The sequence below is a fragment of the Balaenoptera ricei genome, chromosome 17, assembly GCF_028023285.1.
Source record: "Balaenoptera ricei isolate mBalRic1 chromosome 17, mBalRic1.hap2, whole genome shotgun sequence".
NCBI lineage: Eukaryota > Metazoa > Chordata > Mammalia > Artiodactyla > Balaenopteridae > Balaenoptera > Balaenoptera ricei.
This window is the reverse complement of record NC_082655.1, coordinates 20,872,068-20,890,089: the sequence shown is the minus strand read 5'-3', so window position 1 is coordinate 20,890,089 and position 18,022 is coordinate 20,872,068. Positions and strand designations below refer to the sequence as shown.

At 40.2% G+C, this 18,022-nt stretch overlaps 1 protein-coding gene across 1 annotated transcript in view; it reads right to left on the bottom strand.

The window, feature by feature from the left end:
- Nucleotides 1–18,022, bottom strand: part of EXT1 (exostosin glycosyltransferase 1) — a 302,521-nt gene that overhangs the window by 252,028 nt on the left and 32,471 nt on the right. The window lies entirely within an intron of this gene.

The window sequence follows — 18,022 nt, the reverse complement described above, 5'->3', positions numbered from 1 at the left end:
CACCATAAATTTCTATATGTGTGTTTGTATGTGTCATAAATGAACACATGTATATGTACACATACACACACACCTAGAGTAAGCATTATGGTTATTTCAAAAAATATCTACTAGACACTGGAAGTTCTCTCTCTCCTTCTTAGGATTTTTGTTTATGTAATCAGTCCCCTCAAATCAATTAGTGCTTGGCATAAGGACATTTTAAAGCAAATGTAACTTAAAATTACTTTTCTTTTAGAAATCTTAGAAAGTAAGATGAACTGGGGATTACCCAAGAGTTTGAAAAATCAAAACTGAAAAGAACTGATTTAAGCAAAATTGAAACTGATCTCTGAAGAAAGCCATACTATCGGGGAAAGATTCCATTTGTGGATTCCAGTATCAATACAGATATAAATAATCTCTTAAACTTCAGGACTTAAGTCCAGACTAACTCTTTTATGGCTGCTAAGTGCAAATTCATTGGAATCATATTTTATCATGTACAAATAATATATTGGAACCACAAGAATGGTACCTATCAATGCAGTTAAGTGGAGAAAAAGACACAAAGGCTGGAACTTTCTGGTAATCTCCCTTGATGTAAATTAAACTGAAATTACTTACTGCAAATGGAGGCTAAGTGTAACTGTTCTCTCCAAACCAGCTAGAAAAGGGATCTCAAGAGGTCCAAGCGCTAAAAAGGGAAAAAAGACTTTACGTAAAATATCCAATCTAAATATAAAACCATATAAAATATTAAGCATGTGGGCTTCCCTGGTGGTGCAGTGGTTGAGAATCCGCCTGCCAATGCAGGGGACACGGGTTCGAGCCCTGGTCTGGGAAGATCCCACATGCCGCGGAGCAACTGGGCCCATGAGCCACAATTACTGAGCCTGCGCGTCTGGAGCCTGTGCTCCGCAACAAGAGAGGCCGCGATAGTGAAAGGCCCGCGCACCGCGATGAAGAGTGGCCCCCGCTCGCTGCAACTAGAGAAAGCCCTCGCACAGAAACGAAGACCCAACATAGCCAAAAATAAATAACTAAATAAATAAATTTTAAAAATATATATATATTAAGCATGTGATTTGAATGTTCCTGAGGCTGTTTGAAAACCTCCATTTGCGATCTGACCCTTTCAGACTAAATGATAATTTATTTGTTTTGAAGTAGCTTTTATGAACAAAACTGCCTCTCATGTCAGTCATCTAAGTGGGTGTTGCAAACATACTTAAGGTGCGAAATTTAAATACATAAAAGTAGTGTCAATAAAAAAGCTACTTCAGTCTGCCAAAGATCCCGTCACTCAATTCCTAAAAATTGGTAGGTAGTGCATTTTGCAGTATCCGTCAGCATTCCCATCTTTAGGATGGAATAAATAATTGAAGAATAAATAACTGTGCCAGCGCTTGGTCTCAGGGGCCATGTTTATAGATTGCCATCTGATGATAGTACCTTCCTTAAAACAATGTATTAATATGGGGTAAAATTATATAGTTCTCTGTGTGCGTTGACACACTGTGATGGTACAACGTCCTTTACTATCGTCTGGATTACAAGGCAGGAATTAATGATAAGGTGAGTTTATACTGTTAAAATCTCCAAGACAGAAAGAGACAGCTTTGTTTGCTTGTGTTTTCCCAAGAAAAATAAGTCAGGTGGTGACGATTACCATCACAAATGGTGGAAGGTAAGGCTAAGAAAAGGACTGTTTTGATGAACAAATGATGAGAAAGGCTAAGAATAACTCCATTGGAAAATGACATGGCTTCTGCCTGCTACAGGAACGCTTCTGATCCCTGGCCTATTCTGTCCTTCCATCCATCCATTGCACAAATATTCCACAAAGGACTAATATTGTACTTGGTACTGGGGTTTAAAAACTTATCAAGACAGACATGCTCCTTTTCTCTACAATTCTAACAGGTCTCTTTGGGTGGAGCGTGTGATAATGATATTCTTATCATTGCTTTTAATAAACAACAGTTCCCATTCCTTGAGCATCTATTGAATAGGAGGTATTTAAATCCAGAAAACAATCCTGCTCCATTTTACAACTAAGAAGCTCTGACAGGTGAAGCAACTTGCCCAAGGTCCTACCTACACAGGTAAGTAGGTGAAAAGAAGGCAGGATTAAAAATTCAGGGTCTCGGGCTTCCCTGGTGGCACAGTGGTTAAGAATCCGCCTGCCAATGCAGGGGACAAAGGTTCAAGCCCTGGTCCAGGAAGATCCCACATGCCGCGGAGCAACTAAGCCCATGCACCACAACTACTGAGCCTGCGCTCTACAGCCCATGAGCCACAACTACTGAGCCCAAGTGCTGCAACTACTGAAGCCTGCATGCATAGAGCCCATGCTCCGCAACGAGAAGCCACCGCAATGAGAAGCCCGCACACCACAACGAAGAGTAGACCCCGCTCGCCGCCACTAGAGAAAGCCCGCGCAGCAACGAAGACCCAACGCAGCCAAAAATAAATAAATAAATTTAAAAAAAAAATATATATATATATAAAAATTCAGGCTCTCGCCCAGAATGCAACCCCCAGTGTCGCCACCTACCCTCCTAGCAAAAAGGAGGAAGGAATTAATCAGAGCTCACTTTGGGCAGGTATGAGCCTCCCCACCTTGGTTTCCTCAGCCATAAAATGAAGTCAAGAAGCATATCCACCTCAAAGGTGTGTGGAGAGGATCAAATTAGTTGAGACCCGTTAAGTTCTTAGACCAATCTCCTGACATACAGTAAGTACTCAGAACACGTTAACCGTTATCACTGCTTCGAGAAAGCAGAAAAGTTTCAATGGCAGTGAACAGCCTCAGAATAGAGAAGAGACACTTGCACGAAACAGTTCTAAAATTCGTTCAAGACATCAGAAATTACATCCTATAATTTTTTTCCCATTCCATAACGCCTATAATCTGCTCTTCATAATTTAGCATTTATTCTATATTGCCTTACATTGTTACCTAATTGTCTGACCCAGCAAGACTCTCACTTACACCAAGGACGAGACCCCTTTTGTTTCTCTCCCTCCTCCCTGGTCCCCGGTGACCAGACCCTCAGAACTTCTTGACATCACATTAATTATTATTTGCAGTGAGGAGTCTTAATTACGGAAAACAGAACGGGAAGAGATCAAAAGCAATGTGGAAATTGGTTTATTCTAGAGATGGATCTGGCCATACATGTTTTCTGTTCATCCAGCCTAATCATACCAACATCTGTCCACAAGCATGTCAAGATTTTAGCAAGGCATTTGAAAAGATCTTTCCAGTCAGCCTGATAGCATGATAAAGAAATGGAGAGGAAAACACTTAATGGAACACTAACCCAAAGGGACCTACTAATGGGCCTATGTCAACTCAAGGCAAGAAGGGCTACAGAGATGAACTGAAGGGCTCTTACCTGCCATTGTTCTGTCAACATTGCCATCAAAGATCTGAGTTGTATGTTGACTAAATTGGAGGGAAGCCTGAAGCTGAGAAAGAGGAAACTGATAGATTTCAGGGGCAGAATCCAAAATTATCTCATCAGATGGAATTTGGGGGCTTATCTATTTAGAAGAAATTTAATCTAGAAATGTATGTAGTTAAGTCCACCAAACAGGAAAGAAGTGGATATGTTTAATTAGTAGTCCTTGTAGAAATCTTTCAGAGATTTTAGTTGATTACAACTACACTATTGAACTAGTGAGCTAAGGTTACCTGCAAGCTAACTGATTCAAATTTTAGGTTACCCGAAGAGAAAAGAAGCAATACTCCCATCAATTAAGCACAAGGTGGTAGGCGTTCATCAGAGATAGATAAGCACTTAAGATCCAAGATCTAGTAAAAATAATTCATTCAAGAGAGAGGGAACTACTCATATCCAAGGCCTGTCATATGTTTTTCTAGCTTTTGCAGATGAATAAGCTCCCAGAAGATAAATCTTACTAGAGTTCCCATTCAGTTCCTCCATGTGCATTCGTATGGTTGATGCACTGAACTCATTAGGTAACAATTACCAGGAGTCTCCTCCTTGGAAGGCAAACAGAATGATTCCATAGGAGCCTAAGGGCAGACTAACACAGATTCCTAAAGCATTTGCTTGGTAACTAAACTGCAGCAAATTTTTCTCACTCTGTAAGAAATAACCCCTGGATATCCTAAAATAAAGTTGACTTACACACAGGCCTGGTTCCACTATGAGATTTACAAAAAGTTTCACTGGGAAAACTAAAAGGTAAATTAGCTATCACTCGGAACACTGTGTTTGCTGTGATGTCACATCTTTTAATAGTGTCTGCAATTAAAAGTACGAGGAGGCACAGTGAGTTTTTACTGTTAGACACAGAGGAAGTGGGAGAGGTATGATGACCAGCGAAATACTCTGCCTTCTGGACCAGGAAGAAAGATTACTTTTGTGGTTTTATAAAATGTGCTTAGTGGGCAAAATCACATCAAAAAGAACCAAGATTAAAGTCTGATCCAACAGGCAGAAGGAAGGAGAGGAGAGGCCCAGGATACATGGAAAAAGTGAAAAACCAAAAAGTGAAAGTCTGAAGCCAATAAAGAAAAATCTACGTTCATACTCCTTAGCTTTTTAACCAATGCAAAAAAAAAAAAAGCTATATTTGTACATGTAAAGGATAAATAGAATCTAGCTCAGTCCCTCTAACATTATTCCATTCTACTAAAATTAATTAAATGGGAATGATTTAGAACCCATATGAATTTTTGAGACAAGGAGGAATTTCAGAAAAATGAGTAAATGTGTATAATGACATTAATTATAACATATAGCTGATATTTATTGAGCAACTACTATAGTCAAATACTACATTAAACATTTTGTATGGATTTCCTGGTCCAATCTTTCAAGCAACGCTTTAGGGCAGGTACCTGGAGATGGGGCATTCAGACAGGCCTGACTTCACTGGGAGGGAGAAGGGGCTCCAGTGCCCTTAACCTTCCCCTGCAGAGAAGGATTTAATTCTTCAGTTCCCTCCGACAGATCCTCGCCTTTAGGAGCCTCTCATTCCCCGGGCCCAGGAGGAGACAAAGCATAAAGGAAAAAGGGGAAGGGAAAGAGGGTGGAATGGGGTGAGAACCAAATGGGGAAATTCCCTAAGTAAACGCTGGGATCAGGGGAGGAAGGGAAGGAGGGTAGAAGGATGAGAAATGATCTAAGCCACCAGTAGGAAAAGTGCATTTTTCTGAGATAACAACCACAAAGTTCAGAGGTTGCTCTAGACACGGTAAATCTTTTAGCGTCTTCAAAAGTCATTTTCTGTCCCAGACATTCATCCTTTTTGCTGTTGCAAAGAGAAAAAGACCAGCGACCCGTGCAAGTGTCAGGAATGCATCCAAGGGAGCCCCAGCGAAGTTGCAGGACAGCTATTGTGCTTCGGTGAAGTTCAAAGGAAAAGACCGGCCGGGGGTACTAGGGGGCGGCTGGTCTGCAGCGGGAGAGAAGGACGCGGGAGACCTGGCGGAAGCAGAGCCCCACGCACGCCGGTCCCCGCGCCACCCAAGCCACCGAGAAACGGACAGCAATGCCAGCGGGGAGAGGGGAGAGGAGACCGAAAGCGAACAAGGAGGGAGAACCGGTGCAGAAAAGAAAACAAAGAAAAGCCAGTCCTTGCCTTACGGAGTCAAGGCTTTGAATTGAGAGAGCCCAGTGCCACTTTGGGATCGGGCCAGGGGTGCGAGGAGATATTTACATTGCTCCTGGCTGGCGAAAGAGACGGGCAAGTCGGGGCGGGGGGCTGGGAAAGAAAGAAAAAAAAAACAAACTGTGCTCTCTATTAAATATTCATGACAGCAGCTTTGCTAAGACTAATGGAAAGCATATAAATCCCTTTACAACTTTGTTAAATGCAAAAAAGATGGATGAGGGTCACAGCATGCTCTGGGGCAAATTGGGAGGAATATGAAAATCTGGACCACAGGAGGTTGGGCTTCTCGGGGAGAGGAGAGCTGGCTAGGCGTTTTATTTCGATCCATTCCAGTAGGTGTGTATACCAGTCCCATTCATTTCCAATGACTACAATAAAACACGACTGGGATAGTGCGGTTTCAATTTCCCCACACTCTTCAAGGGCATTTTTTTTTTCTCCTAAAAGTTTTTTTTTTTTTCCTCTCAAATATAATGGCATGGTTAACATTTGACAGATGTTACTATTTTAAGTCATGCTTAAACTCAGGTCCCAATTCTTGTAACAGATCATCTATCTTGACCAAGAAAATGGAGCTCCAATCATCTTTTATCTGCAGCATCTTTCCAGGGGCATCTGCAAAAGAATCGTTCACAAAGCACCCAAAGTCTTGGGCTCTGAGACACCAGGCTGTGCAGCGTTTGCATCTGACAAAGGAAAGAGCCAGGGAATTCTAACTTGAATCAAGACTTGGCTGGACCCAAGCGTCTGTACTTTTAGGAACCTCAGTTGTGTTGTGTCTCTACTCTCAGGTTTCGACCATACGAAAGGAAAAGAAGCCAATCCATACATCTTAAGGAAGCCTCAGGAGCACACTGGGAGGCATGGAAATGTTTATAATGAGGGGATGCTGTATATTAAGTAACGGTACTAAGGACCCAAGTTTCTCAGTATTTAAACAAAGTTCCTTTGAAGAAGGAGTTGGCATTTGTACTGTAGGCGGCAATTATTCTGTATTCTTTTACATTTTATATTCTGAAAAGAGAAAATAAATACAACCAGCATTATGCTTTAGGTTGGAGGTAGATTTATATATCCCCACTATCATAATCCAGGGTCAAGGGAAGCATATTTCTGAAACAAAACATAAAATCATTCCAAAAGATTCTCGTAGAAAAGTCACCAGTTGATAATACAAGAATTGTAAGATCCCTAAGTCCACAAAACACAAACTTGGCTGCTTTTAAATGTAAATGTTAGGTATCCTGCTTTCAAGAACAAATTTCACTTTCTCCTTTATATTCCCCTTCTAGAATGGAAAGGAAATGGTGTCAATGGTGGAGTTTTGAACACCATCCACTGTAATCACTTTGGACTTTCATGCCAGAGAAGGTAGATATGATTGGCTGCTTTGGATGAATTTTAACAACAAATGCAAACATTAAAGAGTTTTCAGCCTGTCCCTCTCTTTCTCTGTTACTTTCAAAGGCTTTGTATGCACTTCCATTATCACTCAGTAATTATTCCTCCTGTGAATGTGTCTGTCTCGACCCCTCTCCCCACAGCATACTCTCCATCTTTGAGCATTTGGAAGCCAAAAGCTGTGTTATTCACCCTCATGCCCAAGAGCAGTTTGAATGCCTTGTAGATCCTGCAGGAGGCCCGATCCCTGGCACGGAGTAAGTGCTCAAAAAACATGAGCTACTATTATTATAAAGAAGTGTCTGATGAATGAATGTCCGATGGAATTTTTAGGAGCTAGAGACACCTCTCTTTTAGAAAAATTAATTATTTCCTGAAATTATTTTTATCTTGCATTTAGATTACAAAAGTGACTGTGCAACCAAATGGAAATTATACTGTAGTTTTTGACTTCCTATAGGCAGGAAGTCAACAATTATTAATAGGAAAATAAAAATAGAATAATAATAATAAAAATAATTAAAGACTTCATATAGATTTCACTCTGGGGGTTGTTTCTATTAAAATGTTTGGAAAGCAATGTTCCAATTTTCCCCCTTTTAAAACTAGAGAGAAGGAAAGGGAGACAAAAAAAATCCGTTTCCAGACAGAATTTTCAATTAAAGAAACAACACCTAGAAAAGTCCAAGCCATCGCAGTTAAATAAACAGGACATTTTTCTTCCAAAAAGTGCATTTTCGATTTTATTTTGAAAAATAATATAAACAAGTGATTCCGATGATGTCTGGAATTCCTAAGAGGCAATAAACTGTCTTTCAAGGTAGCATGTTAGGAATGCCAAGGGTTGTGCCATACAAGAAAAAGGTCACCCATGAGCAGTGAGCTTCCGGCATCAGGCTTTCACAAGTCGTCCACAACTGCCACCAGGCTCTGCACAATCCCCTAGGGCCCAGCTCAGAGGTTTCCCTATTGAAGATTCAGCTGAGACCACACTGGGCAAAATCCCACCAAACGGGGACGAAATGCATAAAGCCATAGACCCCAGTAATGCCGTTGTAGATGGAGCTCTATAAACTTTTAGAGCAAAAATAATGAATCCTTACTCATTATTTTTACTTACTATTCAAGACTCTGTCCTGGGAGATCCTTAGAAGCAGGGTCACCTTGTTGTATTTAACAACTGTAGCCCTAGTGCAAGGCATGGCATTGTGAAGCTGCTCAGTAACACAGAACTAATGACCAAAGCAAAAGAATTCACAAAATCAAGCAAAATTCAGCAGAAGGTCTTAGGTTAGGTCTTAGTTATGCTGAAAAGCAATAAAACCAGAATTAACATAGAGACTCTAGTAATAAATAGCAAACAAAGCGATAATAAATTTACTTCACAATTTAAAAAAATAATAGTCACTTTTCTAGCTAGTATCTCTGTTAGGTCCACACCTCAGAAAATATTCCATATATTTTTGTTAAGAACTCAGCACTGTCATATTAGCAACAATTAAAATCTGTACCTATAGCCTATAATCTGATTTCACTTGTGTTTTCTTTAAAAATTAGAACACGGACAAATACCAAAATGTTTCTGTCATAAACTGAGTGTTCATTCTATGCACTACTGGTAACATATTTATAGATTACTTTTAAGTCATCATATTTTGCATTTCTTTATAGTTTTATCACCCAAGGATGCTTCCCAAATCACCCAAGACATGATGATTTTGTCTTGCCCATTTTTAAAAACAAAATTTGTCATATCCTTTAAGTCCTTTTGACTCTACAAGTTTCCCTTCAAACCCTTTCTGATCTTATTATTTGTCTGTTGAAGGATGAGGGGCATTTGATTAAATTGTTAAATTTTAAATTTTCATAATAAGCCTTCCTAGGTCAAGACCATTTTAGAAGAAAAAAAAATCTCAGTCCCAAAGGTCATTATGGAAGGCATTTTACATAATAAATAAGTCATTTTTCTAAAAATGGAGGGTGAAGAAGAACGTAAAGTGAACAAATAATGACCTCTGGTTACAATACACATCACATCAAACCATGTTGGAAAAATTTAAATCACTCTTTCTCATAAATAGGAAATGCTGAGTGATGGATGTGTTTAGCTTTTTTAAAAATTAAGAATAGGAAAACCAAGCATGATACATCTCCCAATGCATAGAAAACAACAACTCAGGAGTGAAGTGAAGGACACACTGAAACATGGATTAGACACTGAGAACATAAAGAATAGTCCAAATGGATTCAATTCAATGTTAAGAACCTACTATGTGCAAAAATTTGCTGCCAAAATGAGAGTTAAGATCTTAAACTCCATGAAGAAAATTTTTAGTTATGCTAAAAAGCACACACACTTACTGATTCATATTTTTGCTATAAAAGGTGTCATATGCTATAAAAATGCTACTAAAAACTTTTCCCTCGGAGTCAAGATTTTTTGTGAGTAGAATGAACACCATTAGATGTACTGAAGAATCGGGGGAATATTCAAGTCATTCAAAAAACAACCACTTTCATCAAATCCAATTTTGCACAGGAAAAATAATTTTATGGGTATTAAAAGCAACATACTGAAAACCTAGGGAAATCTGACCTCCCCATCTTCAAAAACAAAAAACTATAATCCAAAGAAATTGAGCAAATGAAAGATACTAATTTTTCCATCATGTCCACAAGTCTGATGCTAATTTCCCTCTGTGCCTTAAGAGTATTAATTCCTTGAATAAAACTTTTTTTGGTAAAGCGCAGAATTCCTTTTGATGTCAAAAAAGCAGAAAGTTCAAAGGTTACCCTGCCACTCAAAATTATGACTCATCAAAAATCTGAACAGGAAACCCATTTCTGAACTTAGCCATACAAGGGATTGCAATCCCAAAGGGAGAGCCGCTGGTCATTGTTTGGCCCGCTGGTGTTTTTGTACTTTACTTAAGGATTTATTCAGAAGGGTGACAATCACCAAGGAGAAACATTCTTTCGGATACAAAGAACCGTGGCCATTTCTTCTAACACTTCCCCCCCACTCACTAATTACTTTCTCAACATTCTGGAAGGCTAAAAGGGTCTAGTCGAGTTGAATAGCCCTGGGATTTAGCCCACATTATATTCTCTCTTGTACTTTACACCCTTCCAAAAATTAAAAAAGCAAAATAAAGCATGAGCCACACTGGGTATGGGGTTGGGGGGCAGTCAGAGGGGAGTGGGCACAACAAGATTTACGTGGAAATAAAAAATTACTTCAGCAGACAGGAAGAAGAGAAATGGCTAATTACATAAAAATAGTTCCATTTACAAAAGGTTACCAGGGCCCATAAACTCAGTGAAGGCAGGCTTTGGCAGAAAGTGATTCATTCGTTTATTCAATGAACATTCACTACTGCCTTCAGGCACCCTGCAAGGCACTAGGTAAAAAGATAAAAGTGGTCTCTGTCCCCAAAGAGCTGGAAGATTAATAGGAAAAAGAGACCACTAAACAGATTATTTTAACGTAATTATAATACTGCACCCTAAGGGCTAGGAGAAGCAGCAAAAGTAGGGTGCTATGGAACCCCAAAGAGAGGGGTCTCGAACCCAGTATGAATGAACAGAGGAAGGCAAGAAACACTTCCTCAGGGGTACTGCTATAGCTGAGTCTTGAAAGAGATAAAGGTGAGAAAAAATTAGGTTGGGGTGAGGCGAGTGGCAGATGCTACAGCAGGCCGTGGAAATAGCAAATGCTATGATCTGAATTGGAAACATGAATATCAGTGTCTGTTCGGCAGAGACCTCAGATAGTCACCAAAGCAATGCAGAAAATTGTATGGAGGATGTCACCACTGGTTCAAATCATCTGTGCTTCCTCAGTTATTCAGCTGATAAATGTCACTCACTTGTCAATGCCATTTATCAATGAGAACTTCACGCCATCCTGAAATCTGATCAAATAGCTGTTTCCCTGAAGTACTGGGTTGGCCAAAAAGTTCATTCACGTTTTCCCGTAAGATGTTATGGCAAAACCCGAACGAACTTTTTCGCCAACCCAATACATGTCATACATTTTTTTAAGCACTGGGACATCTATTATCTAACATCACTTTTTAGATACAATATATCAAGTCTATAAGTTAACTGATGAATTTTTAAAATAATTGCCTTTTCTTTTACCTCCCCATAAACTGGATCTGGCCATCAGCAACACACTCTGAAGTTCCCTTGAGGAAGGCCTGATGGAGACTGAAACATTAGTCTTTAAGGGGAGATTGGTTTTAATCAAACACTTGCACTTTTTTTTTTTTTATCACTTGTTGTTTAAATGGTGTTCTGCAGGCCTAGGGCATAATCAAAAAGGATGAATTTTTCTCTGAAGATACTTCTTTTAATACTCAATGATAATACCTTCAAAAGTGTGGGGATTTCTGCCCCCAAAACAAACTGAGCAATGGAAAACTTAAAACTATATTCTTAAATATATAAAAATCATACGTCATATGTAATAATAGGGGCTGGAAAAGGGGTTGAGGCCAAATGGAGAAGTTCATACAATCCCTATGAGCTGTGTAATACCCAGGAAAATGAGGCAGAATTCATTAGGGCACATCCTCCTTCACAAAATACGAAACAGCCTCATACTATGGGAAACACTATAGTCCAATGGGAAGCCACAGATTTGGATTCTTTTTTTTTTAAATTTATTTTATTTTATTTATTTTTGGCTACATTGGGTCTTCGTTGCTGCACGCGGGCTTTCTCCAGTTGCCGTGAGCAGAGGCAACTCTTCTTTGCGGTGCACGGGCTTCCCATTGTGGTGGCTTTTCTTACTGAGGAGCCTGGGCTCTAGGCACGCAGACGTCAGTAGTTGTGGCACACGGGCTTAGTTGCTCCACGGCATGTGGGATCTTTCCGGACCAGGGATCGAACCCACGTCCCCTGCATTGGCAGATGGATTCTTAACCACTGCGCCACCATGGAAGTCCACAGATTTGAATTCTAATTCTGGCTCTTCCACTAATTAATACATAATCTCTAGGTCTCAGCTTCCTCACAGACTTACCCTTCAATAGGTAGATGAGACCAATTGTCTTTTGTTGGGGGGTGTGGGGTCCTAAAATTAAATTGATAATAAAAGTAGTTGAGTTGGAGCAAGATCCCTCGACAGTGAGTGCATGGGAGGAGTTTCAAATGGCGGAAGAGTAAGACGTGGAGATCACCTTCCTCCCCACAAATACATCAGAAATACATCTATATGTGGAACAACTCCTACAGAACACCTACTGAATGCTGGCAGAAAACCTCAGACTTCCCAAAAGGCAAGAAACTCCCCACGTACCTGGGTAGGGCAAAAGAAAAAAGAAACAACAGAGACAAAAGAATAGGGATGGGACCTGCACCTCTGGGAGGGAGCCGTGAAGGAGGAAAGGTCTCCACACACTAGGAAGCCCCTTCGCGGGCGGAGACTGCGGGTGACGGAGGGGGGAAGCTTCGGAGCCACGGAGGAGAGCGCAGCAACAGGGGAGCAGAGGGCAAAGCGGAGAGATTCCCGCACAGAGGATCGCTGCTGACCAGCACTCAGCAGCCGGAGAGGCTTGTCTGCTCACCCGCCGGGGCGGGCGAGGGCTGGGAGCTGAGGCTTGGGCTTCAGTCGGATCCCAGGGAGAGGACTGGGGTTGGCGGCGTGAACACAGCCTGAAGGGGCTAGTGCGCCATGGCTAGCCGGGAGGGAGTCCGGGAAAAAGCCTGGACCTGCCTAAGAGGCAAGAAACCACTGTTTCAGGGTGCACAAGGAGAGGAGATTCAGAGTGCCACCTAAACGAGCTCCAGAGACGGGCGCAAGCCGCGGTGATCAGCGCGGACCCCAGAGGCGGGCATGAGATGCTAAGGCTGCTGCTGCCGCCACCAAGAAGCCTGTGTGCGAGCACAGGTCACTCTCCACACCTCCCCTCCTGGGAGTCTGTGCAGCCCGCCACTGCCAGGGTCCCGTGATCCAGGGACAACTTCCCCGGGAGAACGCACAGTGGCCTCGGGCTGGTGCAACGTCACAGCGGCCTCTGCTGCTGCAGGCTCGCCCCGCATCCGTACCCCACCCTCCCCGCCGCCTGAGTGAGCCAGAGCCCCCGAAGCAGCTGCTCCTTTAACCCCCTCCTGTCTGGGTGAGGAACAGACGCCCTCAGGCGACCTGCACGCAGAGGCGGGTCCAAATCCAAAGCTGAAGCCCAGGAGCTGTATGAACAAAGAAGAGAAAGAGAAATTCTCCCAGCAGCCTCAGAAGCAGCGGATTAAATCTCCACAATCAACTTGATGTACCTTGCATCTGTGGAATACCTGAATAGACACGGAATCATACCAAATTGAGGAGGTGGACTTTGGGAGCAAGGATATATATTTTCTTTTCCCTTTTTCTATTTTGTGAGTGTATATGTGTATGCTTCTGTGTGTGATTTTTGTCTGTATAGCTTTGCTTTTACCATTTGTCCTAGGGTTCTGTCTGTCCGGTTTTTTGTTTGTTTGTTTGTTTTAGTATAATTTTTAGCACATGTTATCATTGGTGGCTTTGTTTCTTGGTTTGGTTGCTCTCTTCTTTCTTTCTTTTTTTTAATTACTTTAAAAATAATTTTTTTAATAAGTATTTCTTATTTTAATAACTTTATTATATTTTATTTTATTTTATCTTCTTCTTTCTTTCTTTCTTTTTTTTCTCCTTTTTATTCTGAGCCGTGTGGATGACAGGCTCTTGGTACTCCAGCCAGCTGTCAGGGCTGTGCCTCTGAGGTGGGAGAGCCAAGTTCAGGACATTGGTCCACAAGAGACCGCCCAGCTCCATATAACACCAAACAGCAACAATCTCCTGGAAATCTCCATCTCAACGCCAAGACCCAGCTCCATTCAATGACCAGCAAGCTCCAGTGCTGGACACCCTATGACAAACAACGAGCAAGACAGGAATACAACACCACACATTAGCAGAGAGGCTACCTAAAATCATAATAAGGCCACAGACAGCCCACAAACACACCACCAGATGTGGACCTGCCCACCAGAAAGACAAGATCCAGCCTCATCCACCAGAACACAGGCACTAGTCCCCTCCACCAGGAAGCCTACACAACTCACTGAACCAACCTTAGCCACTGGGAACAGACACCAAAAACAACTGGAACTACGAACCTGCAGCCTGCGAAAAGGAGACCCCAAACACAGTAAGTTAAGCAAAATGAGAAGACAGAGAAACACACAGCAGATGAAGGAGCAACGTAAAAACCGACCAGATCTAACAAATGAAGAGGAAACAGGCAGTCTACCTGAAAAAGAATTCAGAATGATAGTAAAGATGATACAAAATCTTGGAAATAGAACGGAGAAAATACAAGAAACGTTTAACAAGGACCTAGAAGAACTAAAGAGCAAACAAACAGTGATGAACAACACAATAAATGAAATTTAAAATTCTCTAGAAGGGATCAACAGCAGAATAACTGAGGCAGAAGAATGGTAAGAGACCGGGAAGATAAAATAGTGGAAATAACTACCACAGAGCAGAATAAAGAAAAAAAAAAAGAAAAGAATTGAGGACAAGCTCAGCGACATCTGGGACAACATTAAATGCACCAACATTTGAATTATAGGGATCCCAGAAAAAGAAGAGAAAAAGAAAGGGACTGAGAAAATATTTGAAGAGCTTATAGTTGAAAACTTCCCTAATATGGGAAAGGAAATAGTTAATCAAATCCAGGAAGCATAGAGAGTCCCATACAGGATAAATCCAAGAAGAAGCATGCCAAGACACATATTAATCAAACTATCAAAAATTAAATACAAAGAAAAAATATTAAAAGCAGCAAGGGAAAAGTAACATACAAGGGAAGCCCCATAAGGTTAACAGCTGATCTTTCAGCAGAAACTCTGCAAGCCAGAAGGGAGTGGCAGGACATACTTAAAGTGATGAAAGGGAAAAAACCTACAACCAAGATTACCCTACCCAGCAAGGATCTCATTCAGATTTGACAGAGAAACTAAAACCTTTACAGACAAACAAAAGCTAAGAGAATTCAGCACCACCAACCCAGCTTTACAACAAATGCTAAAGGAACTTCTCTAGGCAGGAAACACAAGAGAAGGAAAAGACCTACAAAAACAAACCCAAAACAATTAAGAAAATGGTAATAGGAACATACATATCGATAACTACCTTAAATGTAAATGGATTAAATGCTCCAACCGAAAGACATAGACTGGCTGAATGGATACAAAAACAAGACCCATACATATGCAGTCTATAAGAGACCCACTTCAAACCGAGGGACACATACAGACAGAAAGTAAGGGGATGGAAAAAGATATTCCATGCAAATGGAAATCAAAAGAAAGCTAGAGTAGCAATTCTCATATCAGACAAAATAGACTTTAAAACAAAAACTATTACATGAGACAAAGAAGGACACCACATAATGATCAAGGGATCAATCCAAAAGAAGATAAAACAATTGTAAATATTTATGCACCCAACGTAGGAGCACCTCAATTCATAAGGCAAATACTAACAGCCATAAAAGGGGAAATCAACAGTAACACAACCATAGTAGGGGACTTTAACACCCCATTTTCACCAATGGACAGATCATCTAAAATGAAAATAAATAAGGATACACAAACTTTAAATGATACATGAAACAAGATGGACTTAATTGATATTTATAGGACATTCCATCCAAAAACAACAGAATACACTTTCTTCTCAAGAGCTCACGGAACATTCTCCAGGATAGATCATATCTTGGGTCATAAATCAAGCCTTGGTAAATTTAAGAAAATTGAAATCGTATCAAGTATCTTTTCTGACCACAATGCTATGAGACTAGATATCAATTACAGGAAAAAATCTGTAAAAAATACAAACACATGGAGGCTAAACAATACACTACTTAATAACCAAGAGATCAGTGAAGAAATCAAAGAGGAAATCAAAAAACACCTAGAAACAAATGACAATGAAAACATGACGACCCAAAACCTATGGGATGCAGCAAAAGCAGTTCAAAGAGGGAAGTTTATAGCAATACAATCTTACCCTGAGAAACAAGAAACATCTCAAATAAACAACCTAACCTTCACCTAAAGCAATTAGAGAAAGAAAAACAAAAAAACCCCAAAGTTAGCAGAAGGAAAGAAATCATAAAGATCAGATCAGAAATAAATGAAAAAGAAATGAAGGAAACTACAGCAAAGATCAATAAAACTAAAAGCTGGTTCTTTGAGAAGATAAACAAAATTGATAAACCATTAGCCAGACTCTTCAACAAAAAAAGGGAGAAGACTCAAATCAATAGAATTAGAAATGAAAAAGGAAAAGTAACAACTGACACTGCAGAAATACAAAGGATCATGAGAGATTACTACAAGCAACTATATGCCAATAAAATGGACAAACTGGAAGAAATGGAAAAATTCTTAGAAATGCAGAATCTTCCAAGACTGAACCAGGAAGAAATAGAAAATATGAACAGACTAATCACAAGCACTGACATTGAAACTGTGATTAAAAATCTTCCAACAAACAAAAGCCCAGGACCAGATGGCTTCACAGGCGAATTCTATGTAACATTTAGAGAAGAGCTAACACCTACCCTTCTCAAACTCTTCCAAAAGATAACAGAGGGAGGAACACTCCCAAACTCATTCTACGAGGCCACCATCACCCTGATACCAAAACCAGACAAAGATGTCACAAAGAAAGAAAACTACAGACCAATATCACTGATTAACACAGATGCCAAAATCCTCAACAAAATACTAGCAAACAGAATCCAACAGCACATTATAAGGATCATACACCATGATCAACTGGGGTTTAGCCCAGGAATGCAAGGATTCTTCAATATACGCAAATCAATCAATGTGATACACAATATTAACAAATGGAAGGAGAAAAACCATATGATCATCTCAATAGATGCAGAAATAGCTTTTGACAAAATTCAGCACCCATTTATGATAAACACCCTCCAGAATGTAGGCATAGAGGGAAATTACCTCAACATAATAAAAGCCATATATGACAAACCCACAGCCAACATCATTCTCAATGGTGAAAAACTGAAACTATTTCCTCTAAGATCAGGAACAAGACAAGGTTGTCCACTCTCACCACTATTATTCAACATAGTTTTGGAAGTTTTAACCACAGCAATCAGAGAAGAAAAAGAAATAAAAGGAATCCAAATCAGAAAAGAAGAAGTGAAGCTGTCACTGTTTGCAGATGACATGAGACTATACGTAGGGAATCCTAAAGATGCTACCAGAAAACTGCTAGAGCTAATCAATGAATTTGGTAAAGTAGCAGGATACAAAATTAATGCACAGAAACCCCTTGCATTCCTATACACTAATGATGAGAAATCTAAAAGTGAAATTAAGAAAACACTCCCATTTACCACTGCAACAAAAAGAATAAAATATCTAGGAATAAACGTACCTAAGGAGACAAAAGACCTGTATGCAGAAAATTATAAGACACTGATGAAAGAAATTAAAGATGATACAAATAGATGGAGAGATATACCATGTTCTTGGATTGGAAAAATCAACATTGTGAAAATGACTGTACTACCCAAAGCAATCTACAGATTCAATTCAATCCCTATCAAACCACCACTGGCATTTTTCACAGAACTAAAACAAAAAATTTCACAATTTGTATGGAAACACAAAAGACCCCGAATAGCCAAAGCAATCTTGAGAAAGTAAAACAGAGCTGGAGGAATCAGACTCCCTGACTTCAGACTATACTACAAAGCTACAGTAATCAAGACAGTATGGTACTGGCACAAAAACAGAAATATAGATCAATGTTCTAGGAAAACTGGACAGCTACATGTAAAAGAATGAAATTAGAACACTTCCTAACACCATACAAAAAATTAAACTCAAAATGGATTAAAGACCTAAATGTAAGGCCAGACACTATCAAACTCTTAGAGGAAAACATAGGCAGAACACTCTATGACATACATCACAG